Source organism: Podarcis liolepis (assembly GCF_965112155.1).
Source record: "Podarcis liolepis genome assembly, chromosome: 9".
Classification (NCBI taxonomy): domain Eukaryota; kingdom Metazoa; phylum Chordata; class Lepidosauria; order Squamata; family Lacertidae; genus Podarcis; species Podarcis liolepis.
Window position 1 is genome coordinate 65,927,441 of NC_139564.1, and position 16,445 is coordinate 65,943,885.

Sequence of the window (16,445 nt, forward strand, 5' to 3'; positions counted from 1 at the left end):
TTTGGCAGAATTTAGGCCACAACTTTATTGATTACAGAAAGTGAGTGGTTGCATAGGCGCCGGTTCGACTAGCTCCCTGCACCCTTGCAGATGGCACTGACCCAGAGCTCTATCATAGGTCAGCCAAGGGTGAACACCTGAGGTAGGTAGAAAGCCCGGGAACAGACTATGTCCACTCCCCAGATGCTCCCATGAACTCAGGCAGGGGCACAACCTGAATTGAGTCCCTGAATTCCTTTAATGGAATACCCTTCACATAGGGATGGCAAGACCATTGTCCGATCCCTATCACCTGAACCAGTGCCTATCCGCAACCTTACAAGTTGTGACGATTTGCTATGTGGCAGGCGAAACCCAAATGGCAACAGCCAATCAGCCAAGTGGGGAAAATTCCTGCCATGCCCCTGTCCCAATGACAGACGACACACAACGGCATAGCAAGGTCAATCGCACAATGTCCTAAATATAGGGAGAGGTGGGCGGGTGTTCCGATGCACGAGCCGAAAGAGGAAGCTCTGGGTCACGTGCATAGGTATATATAAGTCCCTCGGCCCGTTCAGACAGCTCCCCATTGGCCAGATTAAACCCAGCAATGAGGCGCCTACCAGTCAAGTGTTGTGGCTGTCCAATATACCCACACACAACCAAAAGGTCAGTCTCCAGGTCTCACCGCAACACGTGCCCTCTTTTGGGGAGGACACGCTTTATCTGTAGAGCTGCATGCAAATGGAAATTGGACCATTAAGCCAAATCATAGAATCATAGAATCATAGAGTTGGAAGAGACCACAAGGGCCATCGAGTCCAACCCCCTGCCAAGCAGGAAACACCATCAGAGCACTCCTGACATATGGTTGTCAAGCCTCTGGTTAAAGACCTCCAAAGAAGGAGACTCCACCACACTCCTTGGCAGCAAATTCCACTGTCGAACAGCTCTTACTGTCAGGAAGTTCTTCCTAATGTTTAGGTGGTTTTGTACCTCACCAAACTCAGTCTGCCCTCACACATTTCCTAACCACCTGTTGTCTTACAGGTGACCAGTGGGTGACATTTCTTGCCAGCTTCCTCCTCCTCAGTTTTGTTCCTGCAAGGAAGAGTAGGATTAGAATTAGTGGGCTCTGCCTGTCATTGGCTCATGCTCCTCTTTTCACTGGCTCCACCTATTCCCTTCTTTCCACCCTATCAGTCCCAGTTGACACCAACCATCACTGCAAATGGCCTACTTGTGGGCAGAAAGGTTAGGGACATCATTCCATAAGATTTTTCCCATAGGAAGGATGTGTGAGACTGTAGTCAAACATGCATGAGTGCTAGTTAGTGCATGAAGGGGTTAAGAAAATAGAAAAGGATTCCTAGACTCAGCTAGGTGACGTCCCCCTCTTCTTCAATAAGGGTGGAAGTGAAACCTTCTCTTCCTGTCCCCCCCCTCTCTCACTGTGACATGGAATTGACCAAAGAAGAAGTGCCTAAGCAAGCTCCAAGCTTCGAACATGTGTTTGGAAGTATCTTCTGTATCAGGCATAGGCAAACTCGGCCCTCCAGATGTTTTGGGACTACAACTCCCATCATCCCAAGCTAGCAGGCCCAGTGGTCAGGGATGATGGGAATTGTAGTCCCAAAACATCTGGAGGGCCGAGTTTGCCGATGCCTGTTCTGTATTTTCTACCCAAGAACTTTCTGCCTGTGTTCTCCTTGCTGCTGCTTGGACAAATGCATGAATCTGACCTTTGGAGATTTTGCAAGTAAAATTTTTAAAATTACTTAACAGTGTGTGATCTGTTCATTGCCAGAGGGGTAGAAAGAGGGGAGTTCTGTTTGCAAGCAAACTAAATGGGACATGAAAAGGTTTAACAGCATATATTCCCGCATTATACTGCTGCCTGGTTTTTTTGTGAGCTTCAACTCTGCCATTGGCAGCCCTCTCCTGCTGGGGAGTGAGTTTCGCCTGTGTTTTGAATCCAGGCACCCAGCCAATTCTTTTGTTATTTACCCACGCATGTGGATCACAGGACCGTATATTTTCCTCCCACAGAGGAGCCATTGTTCACAGGGGCAGGGTTCACTATTAATTAGTGCAAGGACCTGCACAATAAACCTTCCTCACCCTCTCCTTCCCTGGAACAGATTTTTGGTGGGTGCAGAGAAAGGGACATTAGAAGTCCTTAACTGGATACAACCCTTAATTTTTCATTTATTTAAAATGAAAATGCTCACATTTGTTTTCGCTGACTTGAGCTCCTTTCAATCTCTTCACTCTGCTGTGGCAGCATACCTGATTTGCCAGCCACTGTTTTATGTTCCCAGAATATCCCAGACCGTACAGCATTGTGCCGCATTGTAGGAATGGGCAATGGCGGTCGCCACAAAAAAGTGGCAGCCCTGTTGGAGACTGCCATTTCCCACAGAAATGCTCCAGAATCATGTGATAAGCAGTTCTGAGAAAATAAAATGACACCTGCTGGGCGACATCTGCCCCCACATTAGCTACTGCCATGGGAGAAAGATAACCATCCCCACCCCTGAGTGGGATGATTAAATTCTTACAGATGGCATTTGTTTGGTACTGAATGAACGTTGAACCAAATGGACCTCATTTGGTTCAGTCTTTCATTCATTAGAAAATCAGTGCATGCCCCTATATAAAACGACTCTCATGTGAGCCCAGTATATAATTGACCCGTGCAATGCAATCTGGCTAAAAGCAATTCTTCATTCAGAGTCAGTGAAGATTATGTTATTTTATATATACATATATATATATATTTAAAAAGCAAGTTCACAGAAAATGACTCTGTGGTGTAAAGAGAAAAGAAATCTCTGTCGTTGCAGGCTCGGAGCAATGGCTTTATGGTAGGGAAAGAGGCAATATAATGACAGTGTTGCTCTGTGACCATTTTTACAAGGCAAGCCAATGCAAAATGATATCAGGGCAATGCAGGGGACATTGTAAAAACAGAATGTGGAAACCAGAAAAGCGAATCTGTTATAGAAATAACAAAATTGATTCTCACACTAAACAGTATATTGCTTTCATATGTCATACTTTCCGTCCTTCTGGCTTAGATGGAGCCAGACATGTTAAAGTCTCTCTCTTTTTATATTGTTGCTTGAATTGCCTCGCTCAAGGACAGGTAGTTACAATGCCCATGCACAGCAGTAAGCTGGCATTTAGAACCGTGTGATATATTTGCCGGTTTTGCTCACTTCAAATTCAATGCATTTGTGAAATAACTAACAATGCAGCAGCTACATTAGCAGCAGATCTCTCCCCCTCCAAAGCAGGCATATTTTCTTTCATCAAATAAAACCCTGTTTTTATGCTCCCTACGAGAGAGTACATTCCCAGGTTTGCACAAAAACACACACAAAACGACAAATGCACACCATCTAAGCTGCAGAAAGCCAAGCATGGCAATTCAGAATGAAGTTAGTTGCACTGAATTAAGGTTGTGGCATTCAAACCACATTTGAATGAGGGCACATTATGCAAAGCGTTTGCTAATTATGCAAATCAAGTCAAACTCTTTTCCAACTCCAAATCACCTCTTCCCAATGCTGCAAACAGGTAATTAGGGGTAGGTGCTTACATGAAATGTGCTGTTCAACCTTAGGGCCACATTGCCTTCTGAGCATGTGCCCTTGCGCATGCACCCAGGCACCCCTCTCTATCCTCTACCCACGCAAACACGAGGCAATATTAAAATTCGAGGGAACACTCCAGTCTGGCAAAAGCACTCAAGGAGGATGTGGAGAAAGGTTGGTGAGAAGTGTAGACTGTGCCAGAGGAAACAAGGGGTGTAATCTGGGGAGAATCTCAAGGGTGAAATAGTGGCAGAGACTGGCTGGATGAGAAAGAGTGGTAGGGGCCGCCCACCAAGAGACCCACAGGGAGGTCACAGAAGACGATAACTTAGAGTCATGTGAAAAAGTAAATAATAATAATAATAATAATAATTTATTTATACCCCATCCTTCCCGGCCAGGGCTGGGCTCAGGGCGGCTAACACCAAATATAAATTACAATAAAACATAATAGGGAATGAATGAATGAATAAACAAACAGTTAATTAAAATATGGCTTGAAATATAGCATAAAATGCAGCTTAAAAGGCAGCCTCATTTTAGTAAAGGTAAAGGTAAAGGGACCCCTGACCATTAGGTCCAGTCATGACCGACTCTGGAGTTGCGGCACTCATCTCACTTTATTGGCCGAGGGAGCCAGCGTACAGCTTCCAGGTCATGTGGGCAGCATGACTACGCCGCCTCTGGCTAACCAGAGCAGTGCACGGAAACGCCGTTTTCCTTCCCACCGGAGCGGTACTTATTTATCTACTTGCATTTTGACATGCTTTTGAACTGCTAGGTTGGCAGGAGCAGGACCGAGCAACGGGAGCTCACCCCGTCACGGGGATTCGAACCTTCTGATCGGCAAGTCCTAGGCTCTGTGGTTTAACCCACAGCGCCACCCGCGTCCCTAAACCATTCTTACTCGCCTGCTAATTGAAACCCACCCCCAACCCTCTCAATAATCCTTCTGAGATATCCCAAGGTTTTCTCAAAAATAGCTTGAAAATAGTAATATTAAATTGGTCAGGAATTGTTCTACAGATACCTTGTATTTTGGGTAAATGTATTTCCCCGAATGCAAACATTTTCCAATTTTGAGTCAGGTTTAATCATCAAGATTAAATGCCACAATCTTTTCAGTGAGATCTCCCCATCTGCGGAATGGATGGCTTTGACCTTTCTTGCTTCCATCCATTTTGCTAGATCGCCATCTCTTCTCCTTGCATGTTCATCTTAAGCCCGGACTATAAATTATGTATAGCGTATGGCATTATGAGATTTGACCGTTCTGTGATGCACCTTAGGGAAGAAACATGCAGCCTTTTATACACTAAATAGACTGACAAGAGCTAGAAGCTATGAGAGCACCGCTTAACTCAAAATGATAGAGAATAGCAGTAAAACACCAGTAAGGATCAAAAGGCAAGATGCACCTCCAAGCTCAGGACTTTGATTCCCAGCATACTGAGCTCCAGATCAATAAATCAAAAGTTAAATGTTATGAACTGGCATTACAAGGATGGCAGCGGTTAGAGTGGGAGTAAAGATTGAGGTGACTTACCTTTAAACCCCACTGCAGCTGGCAAAGTTTTCACTACAGCATTCTTCTCCGTAGGAATGCTGTACTGTACATCCCCCAGTCATTTCAAAGCTGACTTCTTTTCACTTGTCACAACCATAGCAATTTCTGGGGGGGGGGGGGGGGAGAGAGAGAGAAGTGTGTGCTGCGCTAGTAATCCTACAATAGCCCTGAAAGTAGAGTGGTATAATTACCCCCACGTTTGAGGGGCAGGCTGGTTTCAGACAGAGAAGCAGCAGCTCACTGGGCAAGTTAACAGCTAAGCTGAATTTACATCAGAACCACTGTCTTTACGATAGGAGTTGCTAATCCTTTTTAGGGGGAACCAGCGGAGACATTTGAATTTTGAGAAAATGCCACGGGCACCAGTTACAAAATGGCTGGCATGGGAGGGGCATGGCATAAGGCTGCCACATCCAAAATAACAAACAAACAAAAAGTGACAGGAACACAAAATGGTGCAGACATGCCCCCACTTGGGGGCAGGGAGGCACCTGCATAAGCCACCACCATGGTCACTGTTATGTACTGAAGTTCTCACTCTGGGCCAGCAGGGAGATACTGTAGATAGTTTTCACTCAGGTCCAAATATGCAAATAAGAAATTGAAAGTGACCTTCAGTGATTGGATAGTTACAGAAAGTTGTTACTGTTGCTTTGTAGTTGAGCTCTATATAAGCAGTTTGGCTGAACCCTTCAGTTCAGGTTCTGTTCTGGCCTGTGAATAAACAAGAGCTGTTTGAAGAATCGCTGTGTCGTCTGATATGTTCACCCACAACTTAACAGTCACAATGAGAAATCCTCTTTGTACATCTCTTCTGATCAGAGGGGTGGTGTGTGGGTGACGCTGTGGTCTTAACCGCTGAGCCTCTGGGCTTGAAGATCAGAAGGTCGGCAGTTCGAATCCCTGTAACGGGGTGAGCTCCCGTTGCTCTGTCCCAGCTCCTGCCAACCTAGCAGTTCAAAAGCATGCCAGTGCAAGTAGATACATAGGTACCATTGTGGTGGGAAGGTAAACGGCCTTTCTGTGCGGTCTGGTTTCCATCACAGTGTTCCATTGTGCCAGAAGCAGTTTTGTCATGCTGGCCACATGACCCAGTAAGCTGTCAGTGGACAAACGCCAGCTCCCTCGGCCTGAAAGAGAGATGAGCGCTGCAACCCCATAGTTACCTTTGACTGGACTTATCTGTCCAGGGGTCCTTTACCTCCTTTACCTTATCTTGTTCAGACAGAGAGGAGGTCAGGCCTCCAGTCCCAGCACTGAATGAAATCTGGGTAAAGAGGGAAGGTTTGTTCAATTTAGGGGAGAACTGAGCAGGAGCAGCAAACCATTTCTTGTGCATTGTGGCATTTTGAGGTGATGTTTATGAAGACCCTTCATGGGTGTCATAAGGGACAGCAGTGACTACAGTGGTGCATGTGGCACCATATTGGTGCTGTATAGGAATCAAAGAAGCTTTTTGTATTCGCTGCTCCAACCTTGCCAACCACAGTTTGCCGCTGTTTCGAAATCTAGGAAATCGGTTAGCACTCACTATTGTTTGCCCAGAAACTAGTATTGAAAACCAAGATCAAACCATAATTTCCAATCCTGATTTCTGGGCAAACCATGGTCGGTAAGCTATGATTTGATGCTTAATACAACCAGTGCTTTTTTTCTAAGAAAAAAAAATGTTTAGGGGTACTCTCATTCCATATGAGACTTAGGAAACACCGTAACAGGGGAGGAGGCCATCATCAGGAGCTGCAATGGAACTGACGATTCACCGTGCTAGAGAAGAAACTAAAAAAAATTCTTTTTTTCAGTTTCTTCTCCCATTAGATTCACAAAATATATAGGGGCATGCGTACCCCTGCGTACCCCCAAGGGGAAAAAGCACTGAATGCAACCAAGAACAGAAAGCAGCTTTCTGCTGCTCATACACATACCGCTAAACATTGGTTTAGCGTTACATCTGTTTTTGGTGCGAAACTTTGTTTTAGTGGCGCATCCCCTAAGTTATAGAAAAGATGCGCCCTTTGCCAAGTTCAAGCTATTTTGCAGTTTTTGTTTCAAAGCCATTTTCTACTCTGCAGTTAAAATTCAAATGTTGCTACCTCACACATTTATTTCCATTAGCTTCTTCTTATTGTCATAATTAGTGGTACATAAACCTTGGCTTATAGTCTGTATGTATAAAGTGCAATGCATATATCCAATAACAAACCTGCAATTAATCTAGAGAGAGCTCTCCATTATCATTTTTACCCAGCACCATGAAAAGAAATGCAAAAAGTTAACATTCTTTCCATCCCCTGAAATGCAGTCATGCAACCCGCCTTGAAGCCAGCCATGTGTGCCATCCTGAGGGCAGAGCACATTGTCCTAGCTATTGTAAAATGTACCATTTGGATTGAATTTTAATAAGACATTCAATATATTCCAGGTATGCGGCAGTGTGTGGGAGAGCTATGATTACTGTGAGAATGTCAACTTCAGCTCCCTCTCCCTTCTCTCCTTAGGACTGAAAGAAAAAGTTCTTCGTTGACATAGCAGTGGAATCCATTTTTTTTTGTCTTAAAACAATTTCTTTGTCTTGAATAGTTTTATCTGAAATTTAACACATAGACACACACACCCTCTCTCTATATGTGTGTATTCTGCTCTGGAAGGCATGCATTCAAATCCACAAATCCACATATACATACAAATGGATCTCTAAGTAGTACCAAATAGACTCTTACATGTCAGATCAGAGTAAAAACAGGCTATAATATGCACTGGGAATCTTTTTCAAAAAGCATAGAGTATGGCACATTGAAGATTGCATGGTGATGTTGGGATTCTCCCATTTCTTCAAAGAATGAAGGCCTTGTTTGGGCTATTGGGGAAGGTACCACAAACAAATGAAATCACGGGCAGGATTTGAGATAGGAGCAGTGGAAGAAAAAGGATAAAGTAAATGTATTAGAGGGATTCGTGTAATGGGCGAGAGTTTGATATACAGTGGTACCTCGGGTTACATACACTTCAGGTTACAGACGCTTCAGGTTACAGACTCCGCTAACCCAGAAATATTACCTTGGGTTAAGAACTTTGCTTCAGGATGAGAACAGAAATCACGCAGCAGTGGCGCAGCGGCAGCGGGAGGCCCCATTAGCTAAAGTGGTGCTTCAGGTTAAGAACAGTTTCAGGTTAAGAACGGACCTCCGGAACGAATTAAGTACATAACCAGAGGTACCACAGTATAATGCAGTAGAAAGGGTTTAAACAAAAAGATTGTGGAAGTAGGGATGGAAAAGCAATACGCTAATTAATGTAACTATTTAATTTGAAGTCATTTAGTAGAAAAATGGAAATTCAATGACAATTATATTGTGGGTGGGGAGGATTATGCCTTTTGTTAACCTTTGGATATTGTAGCCGGAGCTTCCATGACCATAAACACAGAAGTTGAATGTCTGGTTCATATGGGTAACTAATAAACTGTGGCCAAGTGCAATATATATCGGTGACAATATAATCATTATCAACATACAATCCTACAGAAACTGAGATACACAAAGATGTTTAACTCTTTGATCCAGTACTTTTGATTTTAGCGTTGGCTATGCTCCACTGTTCTGTTTCCAGATGTAGTGACTTAGATCCCCCTGGAAGCTCACGAGCAAGAATCATTCTCTTTTTCGATCCTAAGGTAGGATACTCAGATATATATATACTTTTTATCTTTTATCACAGATGTCCTGTGTAGCTATTGTTACTAATGGACTGGTCCTCCATACATTTGTCCATAAGAACATAAAAAGCTGCTATGCTGGCATTTCATCTTATGCTGAATCTTCAATGTTTTCTGCTTTTTATTCCTCGTCTGTTTTATCATTCAATTCTTGAGTGCTTTCGGATATAAATAGCTGCCGTTTTCATTTTATAGATACATACACACACACTTACAAAAGTTACTGAACTCTAGCCTATCCTTATTTTATAAAGGAGCCATGATATAGTCAGAGTGAATAAAAAAAACACCTAGATTTAAAGTGGAAGCTGTATTTCTTCTTTTGAATTACCATCTGCTGTGAATGTCAAATGTTGTCAGGAGCTGCAGTGATCTTCATAGCAATGTATTATTTTGAATGCCTATACATTCTTATGCATGCCTAGTCAATCCTATACATAACTATTCAAAGTCCCATTGAGTACAATTGATCTTGTTTCTAGGTAAGTGGATACAGATGGCAACCTAAGTTTCTGTTTGCGTCGGCTACTATTAAAAGCAGCCTTATGAAATAGAGGGGGGAGAGAGAGAGAGAGAGAGAGAGAGAGAGAGAGAGAGAGAGAGAGAGAGATGTAAAGAAATGAGAATTCTATGACATCTTAACATCACCTGTGCCAAGTTCACTAAATATGTGGCAAACTACCACCCTTGGTTGAGAATTTAGCACTGACTTTTAGATTATTGTCAAAGTTCATGGTGGTTTGTTTGTTTGTTTTTAAACATAGTTGTTTTATTTTCTCTCAAATTGTCACCACGCATCATTGCTATCAAAGTTGATCTGGAGCAGATTATGAGGCCAATATGGAAATTCCTGCTCAAGCTTTTTTAAAAAAGCTTTTATAAAGCCTCTTCAAATTCGTAAAATTATCAAAGGTTAGATTTAAAAATCCAATGGAATGCATCATTCATGCTTGTTCTTTTCACATGGAAAGAACAAGGAAGAAATAAGCCAGCTGCAACAGGTCAGAAAATGCCAGATGAAAGTGCAAATGAGCGTTGGGGTGGATTGAAGCACATATGAACCTCCCTTGTCCGATTGCACAAAGGTTATCTTGATGGCTCATAAAGTTAGAATGCATTGTCAAGAGCAAAGCTATGGCAGAGCTAATGGGATTTTTTTTACTAAGGTGGCAGTCTGTGACATCACAATAAGTTGTGTATGCGAAAGTATTTCAAAACTCAATTAAACTGAAATAACTTTTGTACGAGTGACTCTCTCTTTAAAAAAAAAAACTTCCATTCTTGCCTGGTAATCAAAATTTATACCCTTGAGTTATGCAGCATATAATGTCAAATCTAAAACAAATCTGAGCAGCTCCTTTTGCAACATGGTGCTTTTCTTCCTGTCAGCACAAGAGAGGCAGAAAGCAAGAATCATCAGCGCCGCTGTCTGTTAAAGGTCAAAATACATTTCATTTCGTACACGATACACTAGTTTGAGGGGGGGGGGGAAATCCAGGCTTGTTTATAAACACATATTCTTCAAATCATTTGTTCCTCCCACCCCATTGTTTCTATTATTTAGTACATACATTTGATTGAGCTTTTTAAAAACAAAACAAAACCAACCACCATATTTCTCATGCAATTCAAATTATGGGTTTGTATTTCTGAATATGGTAAGTGCTAATATGTATCTCTGATGCAGCCATACATTTCTTATATGGTAATGACGGCAAATGATTTTAAGTGCACAAAATTTCCAAAATCTGTCATGTGTGTAAATTAGGGCGCCGTTCTGTGCGTATTTACTTGGGATTAGGTATGTACAGAATAACATCCTAAATTTTGAAAAGTGCATAATCTACATGCATATTGAGGTTCTGACCTACTAATAAGTTTCAGAGCTGTGGATCAAATGAGTTCATATTGGAATTTGCAAGGATTCAGCAGGGGACAGCATGGTGGAGCTGACTTGGTTTTCCAATCCCTGAGTTGCTGCTGTTTACGAAAAGGGAGGTGGGCAAGGTGGCAGAGAGCTTAAGGTAAAGGTAAAAGGACCCCTGACCACCAGGTCCAGTTGTGACCGACTCTGGGGTTGCGGTGCTCATCTCGCTTTACTGGCCGAGGGAGCTGGCGTACAGCTTCCGGGTCATGTGGCCAGCATGACTAAGCCACTTCTGGCGAACCAGAGCGGCACACGGAAACGCTGTTTACCTTCCCGCCGGAGCAGTACCTATTTATCTACTTGCACTTTGAGGTGCTTTCAAACTGCTAGTTTGGCAGGAGCAGGGACCGAGCAATGGGAGCTCACCCCGTCCCGGGGATTCGAACTGCCGACCTTCTGATCGGCAAGCCGTAGTCTCTGTGGTTTAACCCACAGCGCCACCCGCATCCCTGGCAGAGAGCTTGGGATGCTGCAAATGCACTGATACTGCCAATCTGGTACTCCTGCTGGTTTGGTTTCACCACACAGGCCTCCTCATAAGCAACAGTGACTCAGCTTCCTCATGGGTGGGTTGACTCTGCCAGAAGGTGTGGATCAGGTCAATTTTCATCAAGATTCAAAAAGATTCAGTTCCTCAAGTGCAGGTCAAGGGTTGGTTTCCACAAAGGATGACCTAGATGTAACTACCTTGGGCTTCCTTTTTGGAAAGGAAAAGAAAGGAAAAAGAAAGGAATCGAAAGAAAGAAAAGAAAAATGAAAGAGCCTTCCTCCATTCTTCTAACTCCAGTTTTATGATAAATCAAAGAAAGTTCTAGGCAATGAAATGAGACAGAATAGATTTTATGGGGTTTTTTTTTTCCTCCCGCACTTTTTCCTCTGAAGCAGGTAGTGGTGAGTAAAATATACTGAACAGTTTGAAACCAGGAACAATAACGTGAACTGTTTTCTGAGTTCATCGGTGTCTCAGCCCATTAAACTGGAAGTGTCTGTGCTGTCAACTGAGGTGTGAACAGAGAGATAATTATACTAATTGTGCTGGCTGGGAAAACAGAGCACAAGGGGAGAGACAGAATGATTTGCTTGTACATGGCAGATGAGAGGCTCCGTTGCACATCAGCTTCCTGGGATCTAAGATGCCTTCCTCCGCTCAGAACCAAAGGAAGGTGAAGGCAGAGGGACAGAAAAACAAAGTGGGATGAAAAGAAGCCATATGGCAGGTCACCAGCAGGGCTTGCATCAGCTCTGAAGCTGGGGTCTAATTTGGTGAGCTAATGGAGGCTGTGCGGCCTCAGCAAGGCCAGAACTTCTGTGAGGTAGAGTGAGGCAGTTGCCTCAGGCAGCAAATCCTGAGAGGTGAAAAGTGGCTAGAAATATGTGGTTTGTACTGCAGTTCCTAACCTAGCTTGCTGCCCAAGGCTGTGGTGGGAGACTTAGTTCCATCGCCAGCACTGAAGTAAGAGTCAATTACCAGTCTAGTTAGATTTTCTGCACAGAATGGGAATGTACCATCTTGTCTCAGGCAGCAAAGTGGCTTGGGCCATTCCTGATCAGAGGCCTCAAAACTCTCCTGCCAGGTTCCCTAAGATTCAGATCTGTGTGAAGAGGAGCTAAGTGATGGCACCAGGAAGATGTGGGAGTAGAACCAGGTGAGAGAGATGAAGCCTAGCTCAGGGGATGGCTTTAACAGAAGATTAGGCAGGCTCATGGATGATAAACCATCAATGACCACACGTCAAAATGGCAATGTTCTGCCTTCACTGATGGAGACAATACGCCTCTCATTGCCAGTGGCTTGGAATCCTAAGTGGGAAGAGCATGATTGCACTCATGTTGGATCAGATTAGCCAGGTTGATTCGTATGCTGTTGGCGGGTTCTTGTTGCTGTCTTGTTGAGCTATGTATGTGACAAAGGGTAACCATACCGGGGTGCAAGCGTCTTCTTCTATTTGTCCCCGTGTCAGTTTTAGTTTGTTGGTTAGTTTTTCTAATAAGGCTGTTTCCCATATTATTTGATACCATTGGTCCATGCTTACTCCTGACAGGTCTCTCCAGTGTCTGGCTATGATGCTTCTGGCTGCTGAGAGTAGGTGGGTTATGAGCTCATTGTGATGTGAGTGGGCATTATGGTCCTGGAAGATGTTCAGTAGGTCCAGTTCTGGGGTGACTTCTAATACTTGCTTAGTTATTTTGCATATTTCTTGTATGATTGATGTCCAGAAGAGTTGGATGTTAGGACATTCCCACCACATGTGGAGGTATGTGCCTATGGAGGTGCATCCTCTCTACAATTTTGATGAGGCTCCTAGGAATATTAGCATTAGTTTCCATGGTGTTCGGTACCACCTATAAGTGAGTTTCAGAGTGCATTCTTTTCTTTTCACTGATATGGATTTAAAGGGAGGTTTAGACCACATTCTGGTCCATTGGATGGGGTTAATCTCATAGGCTATGTTGTCCTCCCATTGTTTTTTGATTATGTCTAGGGGGTTTGTGGAATTTTGGAGTAGTATCTTGAATACAGGCCATAGCTGACTTGTTTGTCATTGTGTGAACAGGACATTGGACTAGATTGGCCTTTGGTCTGCTGGAGAGGGCTTTTTGGATGTTCTTATGATGGCACCTCATGAGAAGAGAAGACTCCCTGGAAAAGACCCTGATGTTGGGAAAGATGGAGGGCACAAGGAGAAGGGGACGACAGAGGACGAGATGGTTGGACAGTGTTCTCGAAGCTACAAACATGAGTCTGACCAAACTGCGGGAGGAAGTGGAAGACAGGAGTTCCTGGTGTGCTCTGGTCCATGGGGTCACGAAGAGTTGGACACGACTAAATGACTAAACAACAACATGATGGCACCGGGTAGGTTGAGGGACCCAGCTTGGCTGTGTGGAGCTTGGGTGGAGCCAGATAAATGACAGAGTGCAGTTAATAGCAAAAGCTCTAAAGCCAAGGCCCCCCTCTGCCCCCCCCAAATACTCTGACCATTTGCTTTCTTTGATGATACAAAATGATCAAATTTCATTTTATCTATGGGGAACATATTAAATGCCAACAACTGTCTCAAGAGATGGATTAGAAGGAAACCAGAAAATCTGGGAAGCATAGAATTTATTCTAGCACATTTCTAATAAGGCTTAAGGAGAAGAGGTTATATTGGCATCATCAGCCAAGCAAATCAACCTTATTTCCATTTTCAGTCCTTGGAAGGGTTTTGGCGATGGTAGGGAAATCAAATGAGATCAAACTCCAGAAGGGCTCTTGAACCAGGCTGCTTCTTATTATGTCTGTCCACCTTCATAAAAAAGTGTTTCTTTTCATTATTATGAGGATCAGCCAGAGGATGGTAATATAACTGCATCAACAGCTCTGGGTTCAGCATTCCTCTCCCCCCCCCCATCTCCTTATTCTTCCTCTGGCCCCATCCAAGAGCAATCTAGCACCTTTCGGCTGCTGCTGCCCCTTAATATGAAAGTGGATCTAATAACACATTGATTCCTGGTGAGAGAAGGATGTACTTCTGCAGATTTTCCTTGTGGGGAGGGAAGGGTGACTGATAGAAACCAATGTGCTCACTCTGAATTGGCTTGGTGATGCCATCACATAGCAAGTCTCATTGGCTGAGTAGCACGTTTGTGGGATTGTTCTGCTATGTGATACCCAATCAACTGAGCTATTGCAGCATGAAGAAATACTTTGGATTGGTTTTTAAATTATGCCATTGTTGTTGTTTAGTCGTTTAGTCGTGTCCGACTCTTCGTGACCCCATGGACCAGAGCACGCCAGGCACTCCTGTCTTCCACTGCCTCCTGCAGTTTGGTCAAACTCATGCTGGTAGCTTCGAGAACACTGTCCAACCATCTTGTCCTCTGTCGTCCCCTTCTCCTTGTGCCCTCCATCTTTCCCAACATCAGGGTCTTTTCCAGGGAGTCTTCTCTTCTCATGAGGTGGCCAAAGTATTGGAGCCTCAGCTTCAGGATCTGTCCTTCCAGTGAGCACTCAGGGCTGATTTCCTTAAGAATGGATAGGTTTGATCTTCTTGCAGTCCATGGGACTCTCAAGAGTCTCCTCCAGCACCATAATTCAAAAGCATCAATTCTTTGGCGATCAGCCTTCTTTATGGTCCAGCTCTCACTTCCATACATCACTACTGGGAAAACCATAGCTTTTACTATACGGACCTTTGTTGGCCATACAAAACCTTTGTATGCCATATATCATGCCAATCAGACAGCAAGCAGCACTCCAGAAGCGAAAGAGGTCAAGGGGTATTTTGGCCCCCTGGAAGTACTGTTTGCTGTGAAAATGTCTGCTGGCAGACATTCAGCATGGACCCAATACAAATTACTGATAAGATAGTTTCTACTTGCTAAAACAAGAGTGGGCAACCTGTGTCCCTGCAGATATTGTTGTCTACTGTGCTCTAGTTCATCACTGAAGCCTACAGAATTCTTTCCATGGAAATGTCAAGGAAAAAAATAAGATGTGTAGAGGCACAAGTCTGTTTGTGAAGAGGAGTTGAATGTTATTGGGTGAGTTACAAGGCAATTCAGAATACTAGAAGATTGGGGGCCAGAACACACTGTGCAATGCTTAAGATTTGAGGCAGGCAGGTTCGTGACAGCAGATGTTTATGTGTGAATGATAGCAGCAGCAACAAAAAGCTCACATGGGGTTGTCGTTGTCTCCATTTTGGCTCTGTTTAGGGGGATGTGGTCCAGCAGAATTTGCTGGAGGCCAAGGAAAAGAATGAATGTTCCTAAGCACACCCCAGTAGTAGTTATCTCATGGCAGCTATTCTTTCAGCATGCCGGGGTGAACATTTGTATCACATCTCCAGGAAGACATGCGGAAAACAAGATCTCTGTTTCATGGGTTAGCACTTGCAGGCGACAGGGAATTATGAGTGTAATGATATCACAAGTGTGTATCTTCTTTTTATGAGGTGTTACCAGCGAGATGCAGAGTTGCTGCTCTCGACAGCATCCACATGTCCCTAGCAGCCTGGCCCTTAAAGCTTGAAATGTTCTTCTCTTCATCTGGAAAATCAAAGTCAAGATAGAGAGCTGCTGTAAAATGTTTCCCAAAATTTACATCCTTCCCTTGCGCAAAGATTATCAAAAAAGTTTCCCTTGTTGTATTTTCTGGCTTTGTTTTGTTTTCAGCTTTTAGTTATGTGTCCAACTAGTTTTGATGCTATAGCATGCGTGTGAAGCACTAACATGGCCAAAAGCAAGCATTTGATGCTGTCTGGCATTGATTCAGCTGTCAGGAGACAATTTAATGAAATCCAGGGAGCTGTCAGTTACCAATATACATCAGTGGTGTTATTAGTTTAAATGTTAGCTTTCTGCCTTTCAGCAGCAGAGATTCCATTTTGCAGGCTTCTGAGTTTAGGTAGGATCTGGCCAAGATCAAGAAGCAGGTGGAGGTGATGTCTGGAAGTATCCAACAGCTCATAAACCATTAAGAGATTAACATACCAGTAGCTACTAAGTAGGAACGCGGGTGGCACTGTGGGTTAAACCACAGAGCCTAGGACTTGCCAATCAGAAGGTTGGCAGTTTGAATCCCCGCGACAGGGTGAGCTCCCGTTGCTCAGTCCCCGCTCCTGCCAACCTAGCAGTTTGAAAGCACGTCAAAGTGCAAGTAGATAAATA

General features: G+C 43.7%; 1 long non-coding RNA gene across 1 annotated transcript in view; it reads right to left on the reverse strand.

Annotated features, from left to right (window-relative positions):
* Positions 1 to 970: 970 nt before the first annotated feature.
* LOC310686445 overlaps positions 971 to 16,445 on the reverse strand; it is a 40,927-nt gene continuing 25,452 nt past the window's right edge. The window contains exons 2-4 of the long non-coding RNA XR_014515923.1: positions 5,128 to 5,253; positions 4,612 to 4,865; positions 971 to 1,083 (exon numbers count right to left, since the gene is read on the reverse strand). This is a non-coding gene — a long non-coding RNA (uncharacterized lncRNA). The remainder of the gene's footprint in view (positions 1,084 to 4,611; positions 4,866 to 5,127; positions 5,254 to 16,445) is intronic.